This window comes from Pristiophorus japonicus, unplaced genomic scaffold, assembly GCF_044704955.1.
Source record: "Pristiophorus japonicus isolate sPriJap1 unplaced genomic scaffold, sPriJap1.hap1 HAP1_SCAFFOLD_136, whole genome shotgun sequence".
NCBI lineage: Eukaryota > Metazoa > Chordata > Chondrichthyes > Pristiophoridae > Pristiophorus > Pristiophorus japonicus.
This window is the reverse complement of record NW_027251029.1, coordinates 187,129-214,007: the sequence shown is the minus strand read 5'-3', so window position 1 is coordinate 214,007 and position 26,879 is coordinate 187,129. Positions and strand designations below refer to the sequence as shown.

At 45.7% G+C, this 26,879-nt stretch overlaps 1 non-coding gene across 1 annotated transcript; it reads left to right on the top strand.

Moving 5' to 3' along the window:
- The first annotated feature begins 21,570 nt into the window (after positions 1-21,570).
- On the top strand, positions 21,571-21,643 carry trnak-cuu (transfer RNA lysine (anticodon CUU)). The gene has a single exon. It is a non-coding gene; the product is annotated as a tRNA-Lys (tRNA).
- Positions 21,644-26,879: the final 5,236 nt, after the last annotated feature.

Sequence of the window (26,879 nt, the reverse complement as noted above, 5' to 3'; positions counted from 1 at the left end):
AAAATTATGTTTAAACTTGCTGTGGATGAACAATCGGAGGCGAGTTTCGTCTTCCTGCAAATGCTGCCTGGCCTGCTGTGATTTCCAGCATTTGCTGTTTTTATTTGCTATTTATTCTCCTGGCAAAAGGGCTCCCTCATTCATTTATTGCTCTTTATTTCACCAATAAATAGATAACTTTGAGTGAGAGAAAACGGATCCACCGGGGACCTTTTGCATGTGAGGCCAACGTGATATCCGCTACACTGCAGCCCATCAAAGGGCGAGAAACCACTGAATATAAAGGCTGAGCTGACAAATATCAGGGGCAGTGCAGTCTGTTCAATGTCAAACCCTCCTTTCTTATTCAGCAGTGGCATGAACGGGAGTCAGACGCCACAAAGTTTAATTAAAGACATAAATACAAGTAACACTTGCAAATCTTTTCAGTGTAAAATGCTTTCACTTTATTTCAAATGCTACTGCGTTTAATCTGAAAATACACACGGCTGTATTTTATCTTCACTACTGATTGTATTTTGTGTGCAGGGTAGGAATAATCGGTGCTGATAAATTTGATAAAAAGTTGCCCCAGATTCGTGGTGTCATCGGCAATGAACACTTTCAACCAGAAAGCTAAAATACATTGTGTAAAATGGGTTAACATGCATAAGAACATAAGATCATGAGAAATAGGAGCAGGAGTGGGCCATACGGCCCCTCGAGCCTGCTCCACAATTTAATACAATCATGGCTGATCTGATAATGGACTCAGGTCCATTTGCCTGCCCGCTCCCCAAAGCACAGGCCAAATGATTGAAGTATGGAGTGTCCCTGAGTTAGCATTTGTTTGATTGTGTAAAGAAGGTGAGGGGTTAATTAATGATGGTTTCCCGTGAAAGCAAGAGAAAAGTTTTCGAACAAACCATCCGGTGACTGTCAGCTGAGCGCTGCTTTTGATACCTGGTGGGAATGGGCAGGGATTTTAAAGCCCCTTGTATTGCAGAACCTTCATATAGATGAACATCTCCAGCTCACTGTGTAGGCCTCGTGGTGCAACGGTAGTGTGTCTGACTCCAAATCAACAGGTTGTGGGTTGAAATCATGTTAGGGTATTGCTCTTTTGGATATGGTTCTTCCTGAATTAATATTTCCTTTGCTGTTTGGCAATAACCAGACCCTTGCTCGAAGGTCTGTCTCACTGGTTCCCCGTTGTCAGGCAGAGATACGCCTGCAGCCCTCATTTATTTCATGTGACAGGACACAAAAGTTCAAAATCAACCTGCAGGTGGCCACACACAGCGCTGAATAGTCAGGATGGCCGGGCGGTCGAAGGTGCTGTGTTAAGGTCACTGTCTCCTCTACACGTGTGTTCAGCTTGAATTCCAATTCTAAATATAATTATCATTAAACAGAACACATTTGTTTGACACCACGGCCAACTCCTTCAAAGTGGGATTCAGCAGTTCAGCTGCTCGCTTAACATTTCCGTCTGACCTGGTGCTGGAGTTTGTTAAAGAGAGTCAGTGCAGAAGATTCAACCTTTCACCTTATTCCTGAGCACCACCTTCTTACCTCAGGCCAGAAAGTCTCAAGCCGTACATTCCTGATCCTAACCACTCGCTGCTAAATGGCCAGCTCCTGTTCCGATGTGTAAAGTCTGGGAAACACGAGATCAATTCCTACCACACTCACAGCCTTCCTAAATATAGCACCGTCATTCTATTCTCGTAAAACCAGCTCCTGAAGTATCGGCCAGCTGTGTAGGTTAAAGCTCTGGTTATGTTCCTCGCATTGTGTCAATTGTAGTGTTTCCGTAGTGTAGTGGTTATCACATTCGCTTAACACGTGAAAAGTCCCCGCATCGCAACTGGGCGTGAACATTGATCAATTAAAGATTAGAAAAAATGAAATAATTGACATTAATGGTTCAATATTAACAAAGTTGGTTTTTGTTTCTGCTTCATGATTAAAAATAATAAACACCAGAAGTGGCATTTGGACCCTTGTCTTCAAGATAGATTTTGAACTGAACATAGCACCTTCGACCGCTCGGCCATCCTGACTACTCACTGCTGTGTGTGGCCACCTGCAGATAGATTTGACATTTTGTGTCCTGTGACAAGAAATAATTGAGGGCAGCAGGTGTATCTCTGCCTGACACCGGGGAAACAGTGAGACAGACCTTCGAGCAAGGGTCTGGTGATTGTCAAACAGCAAATAAAATATTAATTCTGGAAGAAAAATATCCAAAAAAACACTGACCCAAAGTGATTTGAATACGCAACCTTCGGATCAGGAGTCAGACACACTACCGTTGCACCATGAGACCTACACAGTGAACTGGAGATTTTTGTCTATATGAAGGTTCTGCAATACAAGGGGCTTTAAAATCCCCACCCATTCCCACCAGGTATCACAAATAGCGCTCACCGGACAGTCACCGTATGGTTTATTCGAAAAATGTTCTCTTGCTTTCACTGGAAACCATCATTAATTAACCCCTCAACTACTTTTGCACAATCAAACAAATGCTAACTCAGGGACATTCCATACTTCAATCATTTGGCCTGTGCTTTGCATCTCAACTCGAAAACCATATCCCATTTTACTCACTGTATTTTAGCTTTCTGGTTCAAAGTCTTCAGGTATCTGGGGCAACTTTTATCAAATTTAGCAGCACCGGTTTTTCCTATCGTGCACACAAAATAAAATGAGTCGTGAAGATAAAATCCCACCGTGCGTATTTTCAGATTCAATGCTGTCGGATTTCAAATAAAGTGAAAGAATTTTACAGTGAAAAGATTTGCAAGTGTTACTTGTATTTGTGTCTTTAATTAAACTTTGTGGCGTCTGACTCGCGTTCATGCCACTGCTGAATAAGAAAGGAGCGTTTGACGTTGACCAGCTCATCCTTTATATTCAGTGGTTTCTCACCCTTTGATGGGCTGCAGTGCAGCGGATATCACGTTGGCCTCACACGCAAAAGGTCCCCGGTGGATCCGTTTTCTCTCAGTCAAAGTTATCTATTTATTGAAGTGAAATAAAGAGCAATTAAGGAATAAGGGAGCCCTTTTACCAGGAGAAAAAATAGCAAATGCTGGAAATCTCAGCAGGTCAGGCAGCATTTGCCAGGAGACGAAACTCGGATTGAACCAGGGGCCTTCCCCGTGTAAAGCAAACGTGATAACCACTACACTACAGAAACCTCTGGTACATTACCCCCAACAGAGGGGAGGTGACGAGTGAGCTCCGTCTGTGCTGATCGGCATTGTGTGTTGGCTCACCTAAAACAACTTCTGTCCTGCACTGAATGTTCTCAATCCTTCTCCTCCGCTGCCCTTTACAGAAATGTCAGGGATCACCCAGCCACCGTGTTCACTTCCACATCCTCACAGTGGGGCCACAGAGGCTCCGACCTTTCTCTCCGCGATCAGCGAACTCACCCAGTTTACAAAATTAAACCCGGAATACATGCCCGGAAAAGTCAGATAGTCTGTAAGCTCGGTCTATCACAGAAAGTATCGGTATTCATGGTGGTTACAGCAATTATTAATCGTCTCACAGACCTCAATTATTTTTATGCGATGAATTGATCGAGGATTGAAACCAGGTTAGTCCACCGGGTCTTTATCGCTCGACCACCAGGGAACTGTTACGATATATGTCGATATATTTATATATATTTATATATGACCCTGAATATCAACAGCTACCTACCTAGACCTCGTGCTGCCCACCGTAGTGTGTCTAACTTTGAGTGAGAGAAATTGTTCCACAGTGAGACCCATTTCATCTTTTGTTCCCTTTTAAACACTAGAAACTGAGACAGGGGAATAAATAGAGAAACAAAAGCACAGGGTTATAGACAAGAGGAAGAGAGAAGGGGAAAGATACTGTCCCCACCCAGAACTAATGCAGAAACCCCTCTGCTGTGCTTGGGGTGACCACACACAGCCTGGATACACTAACGTCCCAACAGCTCATTGACTGTCGGAGTTGGACCGTGCGGTGCTTCAGAAGACAGGTCGAAAAAGCAAAGTCACTGATTCCATCTCATGTGCTCCTCCGATCAAGAATAGCAACACACTAAAAATGTTTCAATAATGGTTACACCTTATCTCCACGTTTATCGAGCAGTTGGCTCGTTGGTCTAGGTGTATGATTCTCGCTTCGGGGTTATTGCTTGGAATTTGCGAGACGTCCCGGGTTCAAATCCCGGACGATCGCTCAGTTTACCCAGAAATTTTGAAATTGCATCAAACTTTTGCAAAGAAGGACTTGCATTTCTACAATACCTTTCAGTAACTCATGACGCCCCAAAGCGCTTTGCATCCGTTGAGTTGTGTTTGAAGTGTTATCGTGTGGGGAAAGATGTGCCCAAATCACCCCACATGAACCGCAACTCGTTGCGAAGGAGTTTGGTGCAAAAAATCAGGTGCCTCAGGGACTTGGACTTTCTATGAATGAGTTCTGCTTGAACCTGCGTTCAAGCTTGTAACAGTAACTCTGCATCCATCTCACGGGAGCAGCGTGTAGCGGTTAGTGAGTAGGTGACCAGGTAGATGTGTGCCGCATTCAATCTTTTAAATTTCACCAAACAGAGAAATGGTGAATCCAACTGTCCCTGTAAGCGACGGATTGAAGGGATCGGTGCTCCAAACAGAGCTGGAACACACGCAGTGCAGGAATAGGGTCCGCAACATTAAATGTCAGAGTTATTAAGCAGACAATAATGAAACATACACTTAATAGTACTTACACCAAAACCTTGCGAATGTTAGCCGAAGAACTCAAACACGTTGCAGTTTTCAGCTCGGTGTACAAATTGATCAAACATTAATCGGATTCAAACTATCTGTTCCAAATGCCACATTTTATATCTTTACCTTACCCCTGCTTTGTGACAATTGAAACTTTTAATAGTATTACCTAACACAACTGCCCAACTTCTGATGGAAGGTCATTAACCTGAAACGCTAACTATGTTTCTCTCTCCACAGATGCTGCCTGGCCTGCTCAGTGTTTCCAGTATTTAGTCTTTTTATTCTCCAAACTTATCATCAGAGTATCACTTCCCTTGTCATCTAACTACACTCCTTCCTGATATGTAGCCTTGTCCTACAAACCAGGCTCCTTTCTGATGATGCAGGCATTCATTGGAATTATAACTTCTTAACGATAACAATTATGTGAAGTATGTAACTATGTCATACTTGCCACCAGAGGGCGTGACTGGTGGAGTCCTAATGGTCACCTGCCCTCACCTGCAGGGCCAGTATAAAAGGTTGGCTGCCATGTTGTTCAGGCACTCTGGAGTTGTAATAAAGATGACTAAGATCACACTAAGTTTAGCTCACAGTACTCAGCCTCCTGGTGTTCTACTTTTCACAACAATTGGCGACGATTAACAGAATACAAACCTTCACACAACCATGGCTGCTGTTGGAATATTAGAGAGATTCATAGAGAGTGAAATAAACGAGGGCTGCAGGCGGATCTCTGCCTGACACCGGGGAAACAGGGAGACAGACCTTGGAGCAAAGGGATATGGATGGAGTCCGCAAAACTTGAGGCATCTGATTCAGGAGAGTCGCAGGGCGTGGAAATTCGGGAGTTTAATGACGTTGAAAGGAACATTTTTGTTTTGTGACGTTTTGTTCAGAGAAATGTTTGTGAAAGGAATTTTTTGCAGAAAGGGATGCAGCATTTATCCATTTGCCTTAGCACTTGTTTCTGGGTGTCAGGATCACATTTCGTTTCAATGTTATTCTTCCAGAATTAATATTTCATTTGCTGTTTGACAATAACCAGACCCTTGCTCCAAGGTCTGTCTCACTCTTTCCCCGGTGTCAGGCAGAGATCCGCCTGCTGCCCTGATTTATTTCATGTGACAGGACACAAAAGTTCAAAATCAACGTGCAGGTGGCCACACACAGCACTGAATAGTAATGATGGCCGAGTGGTCTAAGGTGATGTGTTCAGGTCACTATAGATAGTGTTCGAATCCTATTGCAGACATTTCTTATATTTCATCATTCGGCAGAACCCATTTGCTTTGTCACCACCAACTCCTTAAAAGTGCGATTCAGCAGTCCACCTGCTCTCTTAACATTTCCGTCTGACCTGGTGCTGAAATTTGTTCATTCTTTTGTAGAACGACAATTATTTATTTTGCCCTGAGCATGTGAGGAACTTATCTCCCGATCTCATTGGGTTTAATTTTGTTAATCTTGCGCTGAAAGTGGAGATGTTTCCGCAGTGTAACGGTTAATACCTTCTAGTTTTTTAGTTCATGCTCAACTTTCTCCTTGAGTGCATATGGTACGGAACGGGGCTGTAGTTAACCAATCTAGCGTCCTTCTGTACCCTGACACTCGCCTTGAAGCCTTGGATCGGACTGTCCGTTTCGCAGAACACCTTTGGATACTTCTTGATAACCTCATCCGTTGATGAAAATCTTGCTTCCACACAGAAAATCTGACTACAATCCAGGTTCAGTGAGCTTAATCAATTACTTCCTTGTAAGGCAGAGTTGTCTCTTTTCACTACTATTCGAGGCAAGTTCTGAAATTAATCTTTATATTTCACCGATCGGTACAGTGATATGACCAAGCACAGGAATTTACTCTCCCGAGTCGCCTCGCTGCTCTATCTTGGGTTTCTCCAGTTGGAAATCATGCATCTCTGTGGATTTTGATGCTTTCCGAATCACTGTCCGTTAAAGTATTGCTCCTGATGATGTGTAACTCTAACATCTCATCGTCCTGTTGTTGGTCTTCCATACTATGTCGTCTCTTGGGATTTGCTACTCATAGCTTTGAACGCTGTACTCATAGCTTTGAAAATAGGTTTACCCTTCAGTCGGCATGCCTTCGCAAGATGCCCAGTCTTTCTGTCGAAGAAACACTCTTCCTTCACGTGTGGAGAACATTGAGCAATGTGTTGTCCCAGGCACCTACAGCATGACTTCTACGCTTTGCTAGAATTTCCAGTTTCTGAGGCTTTTGGCTCCCTTGTTATACCTTCAAATGCTCTGATAATGACTCCACGAGACAATGTGTCGTTCTTTAACTGTAGTGACCTGAGTCCTTTATTGATAACCACAGAGTGAGGATCACACCTGGTGGCCTGCCTTTTATACTAGGCCAGGCACACCTGTGCAGGTAAGCTACAAGTCTCCCACTGCAGTGCACTCTGGTGGCACACCTTGTAATAGTACAAGCAGTAACCATGTCCAACACATGACAGGTGTCACTGTGGAACCGTTTCTCTCACTCAAAATTAGACGCACTACCGTGGGCGCCACGAGGTCTAGGTAGGTAGCCATTGACATTCAGGTTCATATATAAATATATATAAATATATCGACATGCATCGTACCTGTTCCCTGGTGGTCGAGGGGTTAAGACCCGGCGCACTAACCTGGTTTCAATCCTCGATCAATTCATCGCAGAAAAATAATTGTGGTCTGTGAGACGCTTAATAATTGCTGTAATCACCATGAATACAAATACTCTCTGTGATAGACCGAGATTACAGACTATCTGGCTTCTCCTGTACTTTGCCTGGCACGTGTTTGGGGTTTAATTTTGTAAACTGGGTGAGTTCGCTGATTGCGGGGAGACGGTAGGAGCCTTGTGGCCCCACTGTGAGGATGTGGAAATGAACACGGTGGCTGGGTGATCCGTGACATTTCTGTAAAGGGCAGCGGAGGAGAAGGATTGAGAATTCTCAGTGTGGGACAGAATTTGTTTCAGGAGAGCCAACACATTCCCGATCAGCACAGAGGGAGCTCACTGGTCAGCTCCTCGCTGAGGGGGATGTTGTGCCAGAGGTTTCTGTAGTGTAGTTGTTATCACGTTTGCTTTACATGCAAAAGGTCCCAAGTTCAATCCCAGACAGAAACATTATTTTTAAACTTGCTGTGGATGAACAATCGGAGGCGAGTTTCGTCTCCCTGCAAATGCTGCCTGACTTGCTGAGATTTCCAGCATTTGCTGTTTTTATTTGCTATTTATTCTCCTGGCAAAAGGGCTCCCTTATTCATTAATTGCTGTTTATTTCACCAATAAATAGATAACTTTGAGTGAGAGAAAATGGATCCACGGGAACCTTTTGCGTGTGAGGCCAAAGTGATATCAGCTACACTTCAGCCCATCAAAGGCGAGAAACCACTGAATATAAAGGATGAGCTGACAAATATCAGGGGCAGTGCAGTCTGGGCAATGTCAAACCCTCCTCTCTTATTCAGCAGTGGCATGAACGGGAGTCAGAGGCCACAAAGTTTAATTAAAGACACAAATACAGGTAACACTTGCATATTTTTTCGTGTAAAATTCTTTCACTTTATTTGAAATGCTACTGCGTTAAATCTGAGAATACACACGGTGGGATTTTATCTTCACTACTGATTGTATTTTGTGTGCACGGTAGGAATAATCCGTGCTGATAAATTTGATAAAATTTGCACCAGATTCCTGGTGTCATCGGCAATGAACACTTTGAACCAGAAAGCTAAAATACAGTGAGTAAAATGGGTTAACATACATAAGAACATATGAAATAGGAGCAGGAGTGGGCCATTCGGCCCCTCGATCCTGCTCCGCCATTTGATACGATCATGGCTGATCTGATCATGGACTCAGTTCCACTTCCCTGGCCGCTCCCCAAAGCACAGGCCAAATGATTGAAGTATGGAGTGTCCCTGAGTTAGCATTTGTTTGATTGTGCAAAAGAAGGTGAAGGGTTAATTAATGATGCTTTCCTGTGAAAGCAAGATAAAAGTTTTCGAACAAACCATCCAGTGACTGTCAGGTGAGCGCTGCTTGTGATACCTGGTGGGAATGGGCTGGGATTTTAAAGTCCCTTGTATTGCAGAACCCTCATATAGGCGAACATCCCTTAACGACTGTGTAGACCTTGTGGTGCAACGGTAGTGCGCCTGACTCTAGATCAACGAGTTGCGTGCTTAAATCATGTCGTGGTCACTGTTCTTTTAGCAATTGCTGTTTCACAATAACCAGTCACTTGCTGCAATGTCTGTCTCACTGGTTAGTAGTGGTCGGGTTGGGGACAGCATCAAAGAAGAAAGAAGGGATGTGTGCAGTGGTGGTACAGCATTTATCATGGGTAATTTTATCTACATCGTGATTGAGCTAAACACATGGTAGTGATGTGTTGGAGGAGGATTTCATGGAGTGTATTATGGATGGTTTTCTCAACCCAGAAGAGATCTGGCCATTCTTGACTGGGTGATGTGTAATGAGAAGGGGCTAATTATCAATCTTGTTGTGCGAGGACCCTTGGGGATGAGTAAAATAATATGGTAGAATTCTTCATTAAGATGGAGAGTGTCACAGTTATTTCAGAAACTTGGGTCCTGAACTTAAGGAAAGGTAACTTTGACGGTATGAGGTGTGAATTGGCTAGAATAGACTGGCCAAGGATACTTAAAGGGTTGATGGTGGATAGGCAATGGCAAACATTTAAAGATCACACGGGTGACTTCAGCAATTGCACATCCCTGTCTGGAGTAAAAATAGAACGGAGAACGTTGCTCAACCGTGGCTAACAAGGGAAATTAAGTATAGTGTTAAAACCAAGGAAGAGGAAAATAAATTGGCCAGAAAGAGGAACAAACCTGAGAACTGGGAGAAATTTTGAATTCAACAGAGGAGGACTAAGGGTTTCATGAGGAGGGGGAAAATAGATTTTGAGAGGAAGCTTGCTTGGAATATAACAACTGACTGCAAAAGCTTCTGTAAACATGTGAAGAGAAAAAGATTAGTGAAGACAACTGTAGGTCCCTTGCAGTCGGATTCAGGTGAAATTATATTGGGGAACAAAGAAATGGCAGACCAATTGACCAAATACTTCAGTTCCATCTTCATGAAGGAAGACACGAATAACCTTCCAAAAGTACTCGGGGATCGAGGGACGAGTGAGAAGGAGTAACTGAAGGATATCCTTATGAGGTGGGAAATTGATGGGATTGAAGGATGATAAATCCCCGGGGCCTGATAGTCTGCATCCAAGAGTACTTAAGGAAGTCGCCCTAGAAATAGTGGATGCATTGGTGATTTTTTTCCAACAGTCTATTGACTCGGGATCAGTTCCTATGGACAAGAGGGTAGCTAATGTAAAAATACTTTTTAAGAAGGGAGGGAGAGAGAAAACGGTTAATTATACACCGGTTAGCCTAAATCAGTCGTGGGGAAAATGTTGGAATCAATTATTAAGGATGAAATAGCAACGCATTTGGAAAGCAGTGACAGGATCGGTCCAAGTCAGCATGGATTTATGAAAGGGAAATCATGCTTGACAAATCTTCTGGAATTTTTGAGGCTGTAACTAGTAGAGTGGACAAGGGAGAACCAGTGGATGTGGTATATTTGGACTTTCAAAAGGTTGTTGACAAGGGTCCACACAAGAGATTGCTGTGCAAAATCAAAGCACATGGTATTGGGGGTAATATACTGACGTGGACAGAAAACTGGTTGGCAGACAGAAAGCAGAGAGTTGGGATAAAAGGGTCCTTTTCAGAATGGCAGGCAGTGACTAGTGGAGTGCCGCAGGGCTCAGTGCTGGGACCCCAGCTCTTTACAATATACATCAATGATTTGGATGAAGGAATTGAGTGTAATATCTCCAGGTTTGCAGATGAAACAAAACTGGGTGGCGGTGTGAGCTGTGAGGGGGACGCTAAGAGACTGCAGGGTGACTTAGACAGATTAGGTGAGTGGGTAAATTCATGGCAGATGCAGTATAATGTAGATTAATGTGAGGTTATCCACTTTGAGGGCAAAAACATGAAGACAGAATATTATCTGAATGGTGGCAGATTAGGAAAAGGGGAGGTGCAATGAGACCTGGTTGTCATGGTTCATCAGTCACTGAAAGTTGGCATACAGGTACAGCAGGCAGGAAAAAGGTAAATCGTATGTTGGCCTTTATAGCTAGGTGATTTGAGTATAGGAGCAAGGATTTCTTATTGCAGTTGTACAGGGCCTTGGTGAGGCCTCAACTGGAATATTGTTTTCAATTCTGGTCTCCTAATCTGAGGAAGGACGTTCTTGCTATTGAGGGAGTGGAGCGAAGGTTCACCAGACTGATTCCCGGGATGCCTGGACTGACATATGAGGAGAGACTGGATCAACTGGGCCTTTATACATTGGAGTTTAGAAGGATGAGAGGGGATCTCATCGAAACATATCAGATTCTGATGGGACAGGACTGGTTAGATGTGGGTAGATTGATCCCGATGCTGGGGAAGTTGGAGCAGGCTCGAGGGGCTCGATGGCCCACTCCGGTTCCGAATTCTTATGTTATTATAGCAATTGATTAACATTGAAACGAAATGTGACCTGACACCCAGAAAGAAGTGTTGAGGCAGAAGGTTAAATGCTGCATCCCTTTCTGCAAAAAATTCCTTTCACAAACATTTTGTGACCGAAACGGCACAAAACAAAAATGTTCCTTTTAAAGTCATTAAACTCCCGAATTTCCGTGCCCCCTGAATCTACTGAATTAGATGCCTCTAGTTTTGCCGACTCAATCCATGTCCCTTTGCAATGTTCTGCTTCCACCCACACTATGAACTGCGCTACTAACTTATCGAATCATGGAATGGTTACAGCACGGACGGCCATTAGGCCCGTCGAGACCGTACCGACTCTCAGCGAGTCCCACTCCCCCGCCCTTTCCCCGGAGCCCTGCAATTGTTTTTCCTTCAGACACTTATCCAACTCCCATCAGAAAGATAAGATTGCATCTGTCTCCACCGCCCTTTCAAGCCGTGCATCCCAGATCCTAACCACTCGCTCCTGTTCCTATGTGTAAAGTCTGGGAAACACGAGATCAATTCCTGCCACACTCACAGCCTTCCGAAATATAGCACCGTCATTCTGTTCTCGTAAAACCAGCTCCTGAAGTATCGGCCAGCTGTGTAGGTTAAAGCTCTGGTTATGTTCCTAGCAATGTGTCAATCGCAATGTTTCTGTAGTGTAGTGGTTATCACGTTCGCCGAACACGCGAAAAATCCCCGGATCGAAACCGGGTGGAAACATTTTCAACATTGTTCAATTAAATATTAGAAAAAATTGAATAATTGACATTAATGGTTCAATATTAACAAAGTTGATGTTTGTTTCTGCTGATGTTAATAACCCTTCAACTAGGCTGGAGTTTAATATTTTGATTTTTCAAATAACATTGTTGATATTTGATGTCTCCAAGATAAGAGAGACTAATTGATGTCCTGTTTCTGACTGCTCCATTTTTGATCGGGGCGGAGGAGTGGTGAGAGATCGGGGCCCAGGAGCGTCGTGATCGTGGCTCAACAGAGGCGAGGGCCCAGGGACAGCACGGGCCAGCCCTGTCTGCGTTCGATGGATAGTCGGCGCATGTGTACACAATTGGTCCATGCAGCAGAGCTTGGTCAATGGTCGTCTTGGGTAATCCTTGCCTCTGGACCAAGACCAAGCTCTGTCAAGCACGTGTGGTGTCTGGTGTGCAACGGTCACCCCACGTTAAAAAATCCACCCACAGGCATCTTCCACCCTTCAGGATGTAGTTCGGGACCTAGATTGTCAGGACCCTCATCGAAACACCTGTGAACTCATCCCTTTTTAGAGTGGAAACAAATCATCCTCGATACGAGGGACTGCCTAATACTATACTATCAACAAAATGCAGTGTCTCACAGCCCTGTTACATTGGCTGGCTTCTCTGTACAGTTCTGTACACACTCAAACTCTACACAGTGTCTCTCACTCCCTCCCATTTCCAGCCCTGACGGTGCAGAAAGCCCCTCTCAAAGCTGCACGTTCCGGCTGCTTTCAGTTGAGTTGTGAGAGATTATTAAAGGATCCTGCATCTCCGCCTCGCTTCACAACAGCAGATCGAAGCCGCAAACAACCCATCGACTGATCGCTCGTCCCCAGCTCCAGCGTGAGTGAGGCCGGGACTGTCATGTATTCAATCAGCATTGTAACCCATGTATAATCTGACCTAATTTGTACACTGTGAGAACAATGACCACTATGTGGTGAACTTGTGGGAGACACTCCTAACCTGGACCTTCAGGTATAAAAGGGGAAGCTCCACTCACTTCCATCACTTGAGTGCTAAGAAATAAAGGACAGGTCACAGACTGACCTTCTCTGAAGCATGGGCCTCGTGTGCATTTACACTGTATAGTAAGGACGTATCAATGGCGATGAGAAACTGGGATTTAAACCACACGAGCATGGCCACTAGCAGAACAGACGAGAGGTACTGTATTAAGCAATGGTTGGTACAGAGATTCAACATTGTTAAAGCATCACACACTTCTCCAGGCAGCCAAGGGCAGTCAGGCATGCCCCAATATGTAGCCATACCCAGAGGGGAAGTTCGACAGAGACAATGGCAAGCTGAACGGAGATTCACGTCATTGCAAGGGACAATGCGGCCAGTAATGGGGCCATCAACACCTGTATATGGTGCACTCAAGGACAATCACGGGGCAGTCAGTGACGATCGACTGGCAAGAGACCTTTTGTTTCCAACAGCAGCTCATGTTGGAGGCGTGGAGGCACGCACTCAGCCGGACTTTGCAGAGCTGAGCAAAATACCTGCAGAAATTGCAGAAATGAACACTGGGGGAAATCGCTGGAAGCTGAAGTTCAGCGAGTTCATGTGGAGCACGGATACAGTTCATACACCAGGACGCCACCGATAATGATGAAAGTGCTCCTCAATGGCATCCCAGTATCAGTGGAGCTAGACACGTGGGCCAGCCAGTCCCTGATGCGTATCAAATAGTTCGAAAAGTTGTGGGCGTCCAAGGCCAGGAGGCCAAAATTATCGCCGATTGACGCACAGCTAAGAACATACACAAAGGAGATCATTCCGGTGCTAGGCAGCGCCACAGTAGTCGTGACCCACAAAGTTCGCTTGCTGTCATGAACTGGAAATTTGGCGAAGTCAATGCAATTTCCTCTGTGGAGCGAGTATCATGCTCACAGATCCTGGACAAATTTGACTCATTATTTCAACCCGGCACTTTCATTGGGGCCAAGGTAGTGATTCACATAAACACGGACGCCAGGCCAGTACACCACAGGGCCAGGGCAGAACAGTATGTGATGCGGGAAACGACAGAAGGCGAATTGGACCGTCTGCTGAGGGAAGGCATCATCTCCCCAGTCGAATTCAGTGACTGGGCGAACCAGATTGTGCCGGTGCTCAAGGCGAATGGGTCGGTCAGGATATGTGGTGATTACAAGACCACCATCAATCGGGTGTCACCCCAAGACCAGTATCCGCTACTGAAAGCGGAGGACCTCTTTGCGACGCTATCCGTTGGCAAACATTTTTCAAAATTAGACCTGACCTCAGCTGACATGACCCAGGAGCTTGCCAGTGAGCCGAAGAAGCTGACCACCATCACGACACACAAGGGATTGTTTGAGTACAACAGATGTCGGTTCGGGATTCGCTAGGTTGCTGCGATCTTACAATGAAATATGGAAAGCCTCCTCAAGTCGATTCCAGGGACGGTGGTTTTTCAGGACGACATCCTCATCACGGGTTACGATACTGAAGAACACCTCCACAACCTGGAGGAGGTGCTACGCAGACTGGACCGGATCGGGCTGCGACTGAAAAAGGCAAAGTGAGTCTTCTTAGCTCCAGAGGTAGAATTCCTGGGAAGGAGGGAAGCAGCAGACGGGATCAGCCCTACTGCCTCCAAAACGGAAGCGATCCAGAGAGCACCCAGCCCCCGTAACACGACGGAGCTGCATTCGTTCCTGGGGCTCCTGAACTATTTTGGTAGCTTTCTTCCCAAATTGACCAAACTGCTAGAGCTGCGACACGTGATCCTACGCAAAGGTCGCGAATGTGTCTGGGGGGACAGCCAGGAAAGGACTTTTAATAGAGCTCGCAATTTGTTATGTTCCAACACTCTGTTAACGCTATATGACCCATGTAAGAAGCTTGTGTAACGATGCGTCGTCCGATGGTGTCGGATGTGTTGCAGCATGTCAATGCCAAGGGTCAGTTACAGCCGGTAGCTTAGGCCTCCGGAAGTCTGTCCCAGGCAGAGAGGGGATACGGGATGGTAGAAAAGGAAGCGCTCGCATGTGTATATGCAGTAAAGAAAATGCACAAATACCTGTTTGGCAGGAAATTTGAGCTGGAGACAGATCACAAACCCCTAACGTCCCTTTTGGCCGACAACAAGGCCATAAATGCAAACGCATCGGCCGCATACAGAGGTGGGCACTAACGTTAGCCGCCTATGACTACACAATTCGGCACAGACCGGGCACCAAAAATTGCGCCGATGAACTCAGCAGGCTCCCACTCGCCACCACTCAGGGTGCTACCGAGCATGGTGCTGAGATGGTCATGGCTGTTGACGCATTCGGAAGTGAAGGCTCACCCGTGACAGCCCGGCAGATTAAAGTCTGGACAAATAGAGACCCGCTATTGTCTCTCGTCAAGAAATGTGTCCTGAATGGGGACTGGGCTGCCACGTACAGGGCATGTGCTGAGGAAGTTAAACTATTTCACCGGCGCAGGGATGAACTCTCGATTCAGGCCGATTGCCTACTGTGGGGAAACTGCGTAGAAACCAGATCTGCAGAGACTTGTTCATCAGAGAACTCCACAATGAGCACCCGGGCATTGTCATGAGGAAGGCAATTGCCAAGTCACACATTTGGTATCCAGGGATAGACGCAGATCTGGAACTTTGTGTTCGCAGGTGCAACACGTTTGCCCAGCTGACTAATGCGCCAAGAGAAGCCCACCTTAGCCCCTGGTCCTGGCCCACCAAGCCTTGGGCACGCATACATGAGGACTACGCAGGTCCTTTCAAAAATGTTTTTGGTTGTAGTCGACGCCTACTCCAAAAGAAACATAAGAATTAGGAAGAGGAGTAGGCCATCTTCTCCCTCGAGCATGCTCCGCCATTCAACAAGATCATGGCTGAGCTGGCCGTGGACTCAGCTCCACTTACCCGCCCGTTCCCGTAACCCTTAATTACCTTAGTGGTTAAACATCTATCGATCTGTGACTTGAATACATTCAATGAGCTAGCCTCAACTGCTTCCTTGGGCAGATAATTCCACAGATTCACAAACCTCTGGGAGAAGAAATTCCTTCTCAACTCGGTATTAAATTGGCTCCCCCGTATTTTGTGGCTGTGCCTCCTAGTTCTAGTCTCCCCTACCAGTGGAAACAATCTCTCTGCCTCTATCTTGTCCATCCCTTTCATTATTTTAAATATTTCTATGAGATCACCCCTCATCCTTCTGAACTCCACCGAGTAAATACTCAGTCTCCTCAATTTATCATCATAAGATAACCGCCTCATTGGCGGAATCAGCCGAGTGAATCGTCTCTGTAACCCCTCCAATGCCAGTATATCCTTCCTTAAGTAAGGTGACCAAAACTGCACGCAGTACTCCAGGTGCGGCCTCACCAATACCCTATACAGTTGCAGCAGGACCTCCCTGCTTTTGTACTCCATCCCTCTCGCAATGAAGGCGAACATTCCATTCACTTTCCTGATTACCTGCTGCACCTGCAAACTAACTTTTGGTGATTCATGCACAAGAACCCCCAGGTCCCTCTGCACCGCAGCATGTTGTAATTTCTCCCTATTCAAATAATATTCCCTTTTACTGTTTTTTTCCCCAAGGTGGATGACCTCACACTTTCCGACATTGTATTCCATCTGCCAAACCTTAGCCCATTCGCTTAACCTATCCAAATCTCTTTGCAGCCTCTCTGTGTCCTCTACACAACTCGCTTTCCCACTAATCTTTGTGTCATCTGAAAATTATTTTACACTACACTCTGTACCCTCTTCCAGGTCATCTATGTATATTGCAAACAGTTGTGGTCCCAGCACCGATCCCTGTGGCACACGACTAACCACCGATTTCCAACCTGAAAAGCACCTATTTATCCCGACTCTCTGCTTTCTGTTCGCCAGCCAAATCTCGATCCATGCTAATACATATCCTCTCACTCCGCGTACCTCTATCTTCGGACGTAACCTTTTGTGTGGTACCTTATCGAAAGCCTTTTGGAAATATAAATACACCACATCCATCGGTACACCTCTATCCACCATGCTCGTTATATCCTCAAAGAATTCCAGTAAATTAGTTAAACATGATTTCCCCTTCATGAATCCATGCTGTGTCTGCTTGAGTGCACTAAGCCTATCTCGATGTCCCGCTATTTCTTCCTTAATGATAGTGTCAAACATTTCTCCACGACAGATGTTAAACTACCCGGCCTATTGTTACCTGCCTTTTGTCTGCCCCCTTTTTTAAACAGAGGCGTAACATTAACTGCTTTCCAATCCGCTGGTACCTCCCCAGATCCAGAGAATTTTGGAAGATTATAACGAATGCATCTGCTATAACTTCCGCCATCTCTTTTAATACCCTGGGATGCATTTCATCAGGACCAGGGAACTTGTCTACCTTGAGTCCCATTCGCCTATCCAGCAATACCCGCCTAGTGATAGTGATTGTCTCAAGGTCCTCCCTTCCCACATTCCTGTGACCAGCAATTTCTGGCATGGTTTTTGTGTCTTCCACTGTGAAGACCGAAGCAAAATAATTGTTTAAGATCTCAGCCATTTCCACATTTCCCATTATTAAATCCCCCTTCTCATCTTCTGAGGGACCAACATTTACTTTAGTCACTCTTTGCCATTTTATATATCGGTAAAAGCTTTAATATCTGTTTTTATGTTTTGCGCACGTTTAATTTCGTAATCTACCTTTCCTTTCTTTATTGCTTTCTTAGTCATTGTTTGCTGTCGTTTAACATTTTCCCAATCTTCTAGTTTTCCACTAACCTTGGCCACCTTATACGCATTGGTTTTTAATTTGATACTCTCCTTTATTTCCTTGGTTATCCACGGCAGGTTATCCCTTCTCTTACTGCCCTTATTTTTCACTGGAATATATTTTTGTTGTGCACTATGAAAGAGCTCCTTCAAAGTCCTCTGCTGTACCTCAATTGTCCCACCGTTTAGTCTGTGTTCCCACTCTACTTTAGCCAACTCTGCCCTCATCCCACTGTAGTACCCTTTGTTTTCGCATTGTATGCTCGTTTGAGACATTACTTCCTCACCCTCAATCTATATTACAAATTCAACCAAACTGTGATCACTCATTCCGAGAGGATCTTTTACTAGGAGATCGTTTATTATTCCTGTCTCACTGCACAGGACCAGATCTAAGATAGCTTGCTCCCTTGTAGGTTCTGTAACATATTGTTCTCAGAAACAATCCTGTATGCATTCTATGAATTCCTCCTCCAGGCTACCCCGTGCGATTTGAATTGACCAATCAATATGTAGGTTAAAATCCCCCATGATTACTGCCGTTCGTTTTTCACATGCCTCCATTATTCCCTTGATTGTTGCCCGCCCCACCGTCAAGTTATTATTTCGGCGCCGATAAACTACGCCCACCAGTGACTTTTTCCCCTTACTGTCTCTAATCTCCACCCACAATTGTTCAACATTTTGCTCATTAGAGCCAATATCATCTCTCACAACTGCCCTGATATCATTCTTTATTAACAGAGCTACCCCACCTCCTTTCCCTTCTTGTCTATCTTTCCGAATTGTCAGCTACCCCTGTATGTTTAATTCCCAGTCTTCGCCACCCTGCAACCACGTTTCTGTAATGGCCACCAAATCATACCTATTTATCATGATTTGTGCCGTCAACGCATTTACTTTATTTTGAATGCTGCGTGCATTTAGGTAAAGTAATTAATCCTAGTTTTTAATCCATGATTTTTAGTTTTGACCCATCCTGCACCCTCTTTATATTCATACATATTGTCCCTTCCTATCACCTTGTCGTTTACACTTACCCCAATGCTACTCTGCTCTGTTGCCTCCTGCCTTTTGCATTCTTTCTTGGGGTCCTGTTTATCTGCGCTCTCAACCACTCTAGCTCAGAGCCCTCTCCTGCGTTTCGAATACTCCTCGCATTGAGGCACCGAGCTTTCAGGCTTGCCTTTTTATTACACTTTGACCCTTTAGAATTTTGGTGTACAGTGGCCCTTTTTGGTTTTTGCCTTGGGTTTCTCTGCCCTCCACTTTTACTCATCTCCTTTCTGTCTTTTGTATCTGTCTCCGTTTTGTTTCCCTCTGTCTCCCTGCATTGGTTCCCATCCCCCTGCCATATTAGTTTAACTCCTCCCCAACAGCACTAGCAAACACTCCCCCCGAAGGACTTTGGTTCCGGACCTTCCCAGGTGCAGACCGTCTGGTTTGTACTGTACCCACCTCCCCCAGAACCGGTTCCAATGCCCCAGGAATTTGAATCCCTCCCTGCTGCACCACTGCTCAAGCCACGTATTCATCTGAGTTATCCTGCGATTTCTCCTCTGACTAGCACGTGGCATTGGTAGCAATCCCGAGATTACTATTTTTGAGGTCCTACTTTTTAATTCAGCTTCTAGCTCTTTAAATTCATCTCGTCGGACCTCATCCATTTTTTTTTACCTAAATCTTTGGTACCAATGTGCACCACTACAACTGGCTGTTCACCCTCCCTTTTCGGAATGTCCTGCACCCGCTCCAAGACATCCTTGACCCTTGCACCAGGGAGGCAACATACCATCCTGGAGTCTCGGTTGCGGCCGCAGAAACGCCTATCTATTCCACTTACAATCGAATCCCCTATCACTATCGCTGTCCCACTCTTTTTCCTGCCCTTCTGTGCAGCAGAGCTTGCCATGGTGCCATGAACTTGGCTGCTGCTGCCCTCCCCTGATGAGTCATCCCCCTCAACAGTACTCGATGTGAGGCCAACGTGATATCCGCTACACTGCAGCCCATCAAAGGGCGAGAAACCACTGAATATAAAGGATGAGCTCACAAATATCAGGGGCATTGCAGTCTGGTCAATGTAAACCCTCCTTTCCTATTCAGCAGTGGCATGAATGGGAGTCAGACGCCACAAAGTTTAATTAAAGACACAAATACAAGCAACACTTGCAAATCTTTTCAGTGTAAAATTTATTTGAAATGCTGCTGCGTTGAATCTGAAAATACGCACGGTGGGATTTTATCTTCACTACTGATTATATTTTTTGTGCACGGTAGGAATAACCGGTGTTGTTAAATTTGATAAAAGTTGCCCCAGATTCGTGGTGTCATCGGCAATAAAGATTTTGAACCAGAAAGCTACAATACAGTGGGTAAAATGGGATATGGTTTTCGAGTTAAGTAGCAAAGCACAAGACAAATTATTGAAGTATGGACTGTTCCTGAGTTAGCATTTGTTTGATTGTGCAAAAGAAGGTGAGGGGATAATTTATGATGGTTTACCGTGAAAGCAAAATAAAAGTTTAAGAAGAAACTATACGGTGCCTGTCAGGTGAGCGCTTCTTGTGATACCTGGTGGGAATGGGCGGAGATTTTAAAGCCCCTTGTATTACAGAACCTTCATATAGACAAACATCTCCAATTCACTGTGTAGGTCTGATGGAGCAACGGTAGTGTGTCTGACTTCAGATCCGAAGATTACGTGTTCAAATCACGTCGTGATCACTTTGATTGAGTTGATAGCCCTCCAGCAACAGGTGATGTGTGTGTCCCTCGTAACAGCCCGTAGAGCACAGAGTCCTGTGTTACGGAGCTGCTCGATGTGAACCTCGACAAAACCACTGGTTCTGTGTCCAAACTGGGTTTCCTGATGGTCTAGTGGTTAGGATTTAGCGCTCTCACCGCCGCGGCACCGGTTCGATTAGCGGTCAGAGAAATTGTACTTTTAATTCAAAACCTTATAAAAAAATAGTTCATCTATTTTACACATCTTCATGCATCTCCGATGCAAAAAAAAAAGAAGCATTGATTTAAACATCATTAATTAATTCATACAATTCTATTGTCATATGATATATTTTGCTCTGAGCAGATGAGGAGCTTTTGTGCCGATGCCATTGGGTTTAATTCTGGTAATCTGATGCTGAAAGTGGAGATGTTTCCGCAGTGTACCGCAAATCATAGACACTATCAGAGGAAGTCTCTCGGGATCGAGGAGGACTTGCTTCCATCCAAAAGTGAGTCCTTTGATGGCTGAACAGTCCGATAGGAGAGCCACAGACCCTGTTACAGGTGGGACAGACATACGTCGAGGGAAAGGGTCGGTGGGACTGGTTTGCCGCGTGCTCCTTCCGCTGCCTGCGCTTGGTCTCTTCATGCTCCTTGCGTCGAGACTCAAAGAGCTCAACGCCCTACCGGATGGACTTTCTCCAGCTCGCACGGTCTGCGGCCAGGGTCTCCAAGGTGTCAGTGCTGATGTCGCACTTTACCAGGGAGACTTTGAGGGTGTCCTTGTAACGTTTCCGCTGTACTTCTTTGGCTCGTTTACCCTGAAGGAGCTAATCATAAACACGTAAGGATTCGGGGCCGGAGTTGGCTATTCGTCCCCTCGAGCCTGGTCCACCATTCAAGAAGACCCTGGCAGTTCTTCAACAGCAAGATTCAACATCTGGGGCGGAGCCAACAGGCGCCTGGCTGCAATGAATGATAAAAACCTGCGTTGGACAGAAACCTGGCTAGCTCAGTCGGTAGAGAATGAGACTCTTAATCTCAGGGTCGTGGGTTCGGGCCCCACGTTGGGCGATTGTATTTCTTTTCATTTAATGTTGCTTTCATGGAAAACCTCTGACCGAAACGGCACAAAACAAAAATGTTCCTTTCAAAGTCATTGAACTCCGAAATTTCAGCGCGCCACGAATCTCCTGAATCAGATGCCTCTAGTTTTGTCGACTCAATCCATGTCCCTTTGCAATGTTGTGCTCCCACCGACACTATGAAATGTGCCACTAACTTATCGAATCATGGAATGGTTACAGCACGGATGGCCATTCGGCCAATCGAGCCCGTGCCGACTCTCAGCGAGTCCCACTCCCCCGCTCTTTCTCTGTTGCTCTGCAATTGTTTTTCCTTCAGACCCTTATCCAACTCCCGTCTGAAAGATAAGATTGAGTGTGCCTCCACCGCCCTTTCAAGCCGTGCATTCCAGATCCTAACCACTCGCTGCTAAATGGCCATCTCCTGTTCCGATGTGTAAAGTCTGTGAAACACGAGATCAATTCCTGCCAAACTCACAGCCTTCCGAAATATAGCACCATCATTCTATTCTCGGAAAACCAGCTCCTGAAGTATCGGCCAGCTCTGTAGGTTAAAGCTCTGGTTTTATACGTAAGATTACTTTAACTGTAGTGTAGTGGTTATCACGTGTGCCTTACACGCGAAAGGTCTCTGGTTCGAGCACGGGTGGAAACATTATTTTGGAGACTATTTTTGCTGTGAAATAAATTGAACAAAAGTCGCCCCAGGTTCCTTGTCGCATGAGCACTGAACATTTTAAACCAGTCTCCAACATACAGAGTGAGTAAAATAAGATAGGGGAGAAAGTTTCATCAATGATTCAAAATCCTTAAATAATTAAAATTTAGTTATTGAAGTTTCCACTGTCCCTCAGTAGCAATTCTACAAAACAACGCTGTCGGTTAATGAGTGGGGAATAAAACAAATAATCTTCATCCATCCCCATTCCCCGACACACAGTTTAATTAGTTGCATGTCATTATTTTAAAGATTTTGAATGAAAGAGTTACTTTCTGAATCTGGGCTCCCTCTGTGAGCACCGCACCACGAAACGAGCAGGAAACACATTGAAGAGTTTACCACAATTGCTGACATTTGTTAGCTTTTTTCTTGTGTTTTTTCAGCTCTTCCTCCTTTTCAGCTCCTGACAGCAGGTATTGCTGTGAATAAACCTGATCACAATGCAATGTCTGTCTCACTGTTTCCCCGGTGTCAGGCAGCGATGCGCCTGCTGCCCTCATTTATTTCATGTTTCAGGACACAAAAGTTCAAAATCAACCTGCAGGTCGCCACACACAGCATTGAATAGGCAAGATGGCCGTTCTGTGTTCAGGTCATTGTCTTCTCTGGAGATGTGGGTTCATGTCCCACTTCTGATATTATTTTTGAACCAAAAACTAATGTGCGATAAAATGGAACAAGAGCAGTCCGAGGTGCATTGTCACATGATGCAAGCGATCTCGGATCCGGACCAAAGCTCCCCACACACCGAGCACAGGCTCAGGAAAAGCCCGGGGGAGAGGATATCCCGGTCACTGTGCCTTCCAGTCACACTGAACAAGTGCCCGGACTGAAACTTTCCAGAGCAATAACTTGTAACTGAAACTTCCACCAGTCAGGATGGCCAAGCGGTCTCAGGTGCTGTGTTCAGTTCACAGTCTCCTCTGGAAATTTAGGTTCAAATCCCACTCCTGACATTCAGTGTTTTTAATTGCAAACTCATTTGTTTGACACCACTCTGAAGTGCTTTGGGACATCCATCGAACTTAATAAAATGACCCCACTTCAAGTGCAAACAATGATATCAAAGTTAATTCTCAAACTGGGAACCGATCTTGGTTGGCTGTAGCGAAAGGAATGGTTTTGTGAAGCATTGAAATGTGCCCTCTAAATATCTCGCACTGCTCATTTAAAAACACGGTTATAATTTGTTTCAATGCAAAAGAAGGCAGGCTCGAAGGGCCAAATGTCCGACTCCTGCTCCTGGTTCTTGTGTTCTTATACAGAGCACAGAATAAATGATTAAATGATCAACTCTCCCTCAGTTCGCATTTCTTTCATTGTGCAAAAGAAGATTATGGGTTCATTTATGATGTTTTCCTGGGAAAACACCATAAAAGTTTAAGGAAAATAATTCACCCAACATGGGGCTCTAACCCACGACCCGGAGATTAAGAGTCTTATACTCTCCATACTGAGCTAGCCGGGCCTGCATAAATTGCATCTTCCTGTCGCTGATTGCTGGCAGGCGCCTGTTGGCATCGCCCCGTGGGTTTATCTCGAGCTTCAAACCACGAAACCGGTTCTCCTGATTTTCAAGGCTTGTACGGAGATCAATCATCAAAAGCCGTGTCATTAACCACAGCTGGGCCGTCAATTTGCTGAACGCAAAGTGCTTTCAGTCCTTGTCAATATCTCTTGTCTATTTGCCGGTGTTTCCCGATTCTGTCAGTCTCTCTGGCTCTTTAATCTGTGTGTGGTCACCTGCAGGTTGATTCTCGATGAATGCCTGTGTTTGTGTCTTCAACACCAATAGAAAATGTTTCTTATATATTTCTTACGTTCTCTCCAATGCCTTGATATCATTCCTAAATTGTGGTGCTCAGAACTGTAAACAGTTCTCCAACTGAGGCCTAAACCGGGATTGAAAAGGTATGGTATAACTTCCTCGCTGGTGTCCTCTATTTCACTACATTTCAAGCCAAGGCCCCTGTATTCTTTTTAAACAACTTAGCAACTTATCTATCCAGCTTCAAAGATTTCTGTGTTTAAATCACTCAATCCTTCTGCTTCCATTTTAACACAATGCCATTTAGTTTATGTTTTCTCATATCACCTCGCTTTGTTTCCCAGACCTTGCACACAGGTACAGGATGCGGCCCATTCAGCCCCTTGAGCCTGTTACACAGGAACAGGAGGAGGCCCATTCAGCCCCTCGAGCCTGTTACACAGGAAGAGGAGTAGGCCCATTCAGCCTCTCGAGCCTGTTACACAGGAACATGAGTAGGCCCACTCAGCCCCACGAGCCTGTTGCACAGGAAGAGGAGTAGGCCCATTCAGCCCCTTGAGCCTGTTACACAGGAACAGGAGTAGGCCCATTCAGCCCCTTGAGCCTGTTACACAGGAACAGGAGTAGGCCCATTCAGTCCCTCGAGCCTGTTGCACAGGAACAGGAGGAGGCCCATTCAACCCCTTGATCCTGTTACACAGGAACAGGATTAGGCCCATTCAGCCCCTCGAGCCTGTTGCACAGGAACAGGAGGAGGCCCATTCAGCCCCTCGAGCCTGATACACAGGAACAGGAGGAGGCCCATTCAGCCCCTCGAGCCTGTTGCACAGGAACAGGAGGAGGCCATTCAGCCCCTCAAGCCTGTTACACAGGAACAGAGGAGGCCCATTCAGCCCCTTGAGCCGGTTCCGCCATTCAATGAGATCATGGCTGGTCTGTGAGCAAACTCCATATACCCGCCTTTGTCCCATATTCCTTAATACCTTTGGTCAAAATGCGATGTAAAATGAACAGCTGACCCAGCACCAACTGCCCTTTGCAGCAGGGAGTTGCAAACCTCTCCCACCCTGTGTGTGTTGGAATGTTTCCGAATTTCACTCCTGAAACATCTGGCACTAATATTTAGACTATGGCCACTAGTCTGGGACTCCCCAACCAGCGGGAATCATTTCTCTCTATCTACTCTATCTGTTCCCTTATTATCTTGAAAATTTTGATCAAATCACTGCTCGACCCTCTAATTTCCAGTGGGTGTAATCTCATATCTTAATTTAAACCTTGGAATCCAGGTATCATTCTGGGAAACCGACACAGTGCTCCCTCCAAAGCCAATATAGCCTTCCTAAGGCAAGGTCAGTGAAAACTGAATCAAGGGACGGGTCTTACTAGATTTAACCTGATGGTTTCCAGCAGGCATTTGGTAAGGACACACACATCATCATTATCATCATCATAGGCGGGTCCTCGACCGAGGAAGGCTTAATTCCACATGGGTTCACAGGTGTTTCAATGAAGGACCCGATGTTCCAGTCCTGAACACCAATCAAAGGGTGGAAGATGCCTGTGGGTGGATAGTTTTAACGTGGTGTGACCATTGCACACCAGCCACCACACGGGATTGACAGAGCGAGGCCTTGGTCCAGTGGCAAGGGTTCAACAGGACGGCTGGAGACCTGCTCTGCTGCACGTCATCAAAACCCAGGTCGCCGTTTGGTGCGTGGGCAGGAACATCGGCGGGACCCAGGTACAGCGGAGGAGCGGGAAGATCAGTGTGGAGGAAAAGTGAGAGATCGTGGTGGAGGAGCGGTGAGAGATCGTGGTTGAGGAACGGTGAGGGGTCCTGGTCGAGGAACGGTGAGAGGTCGTGGTGGAGGAGTGAAGAGAGATCGTGGTGGAGGAACGGTAAGAGATCGTGGTGGAGGAACGGTGAGAGGTCGTGGTGGAGGAACGGTGCGAGATCATGGCGGAGGAATGGTGAGAGATCGTGGTGGAGGAGCGGTGATAGGTCGTGATGGAGGAACTGTGAGAGATCGTGGTGGAGGAACTGTGAGAGATAGTGGCGAAGGAACGGTGAGAAATCGTGTTTCAGGAACGGTGAGAGTTCGTGCTGGAGGAACGGTGAGAGATCGTGGTGGAGGAACAGTGAGAGATCGTGGCGGAGGTGCGGCGAAGGTTAAATTCAAGGGATGATGGCAGAAATCAAAGTTGAGGCAACGTATGTGTTGTGAATCTGTAAAGCATGCACTCCCCTGTTCCGCCACCAGAGAGCTCATCCCCTGAAGTCCCAAGGGATCCCAGCACCATTTGGGAGCACTGTAAATAAGCCGGCCCCTAAGGCCAGTTCCTCACTCTGGAGTGTCTTATGAAAGACTGAGGTCACTGTTACTTTAACCTCCCATGTGCAGCATCATCTGTGTTAGGAACACAATAACTGGCGACGAGTATATGAATCCAGCACAAACTTACAGCAAACTGTGGGCATCCTGGAGAAGTTCTCGGAAGGTGAGGACTGGGAAGCCTATGTCGAATGGCTAAACCAGTACTTTGTAGCCAACGAGCTGGACGGAGAAGGAAGTGCTGCAAAAAGGAGAGTTGTCCTCCTCACATTCTGTGGGACTCAGACATACAGTCTCATGAAGAATCTTCTGGCTCCGGTGCAACCCACAGACAAATCGTATGAGGAGCTGTGTACACTGGTTCGGGAGCATCTTAACCCGAGGGAGAGCGTGCTATGGC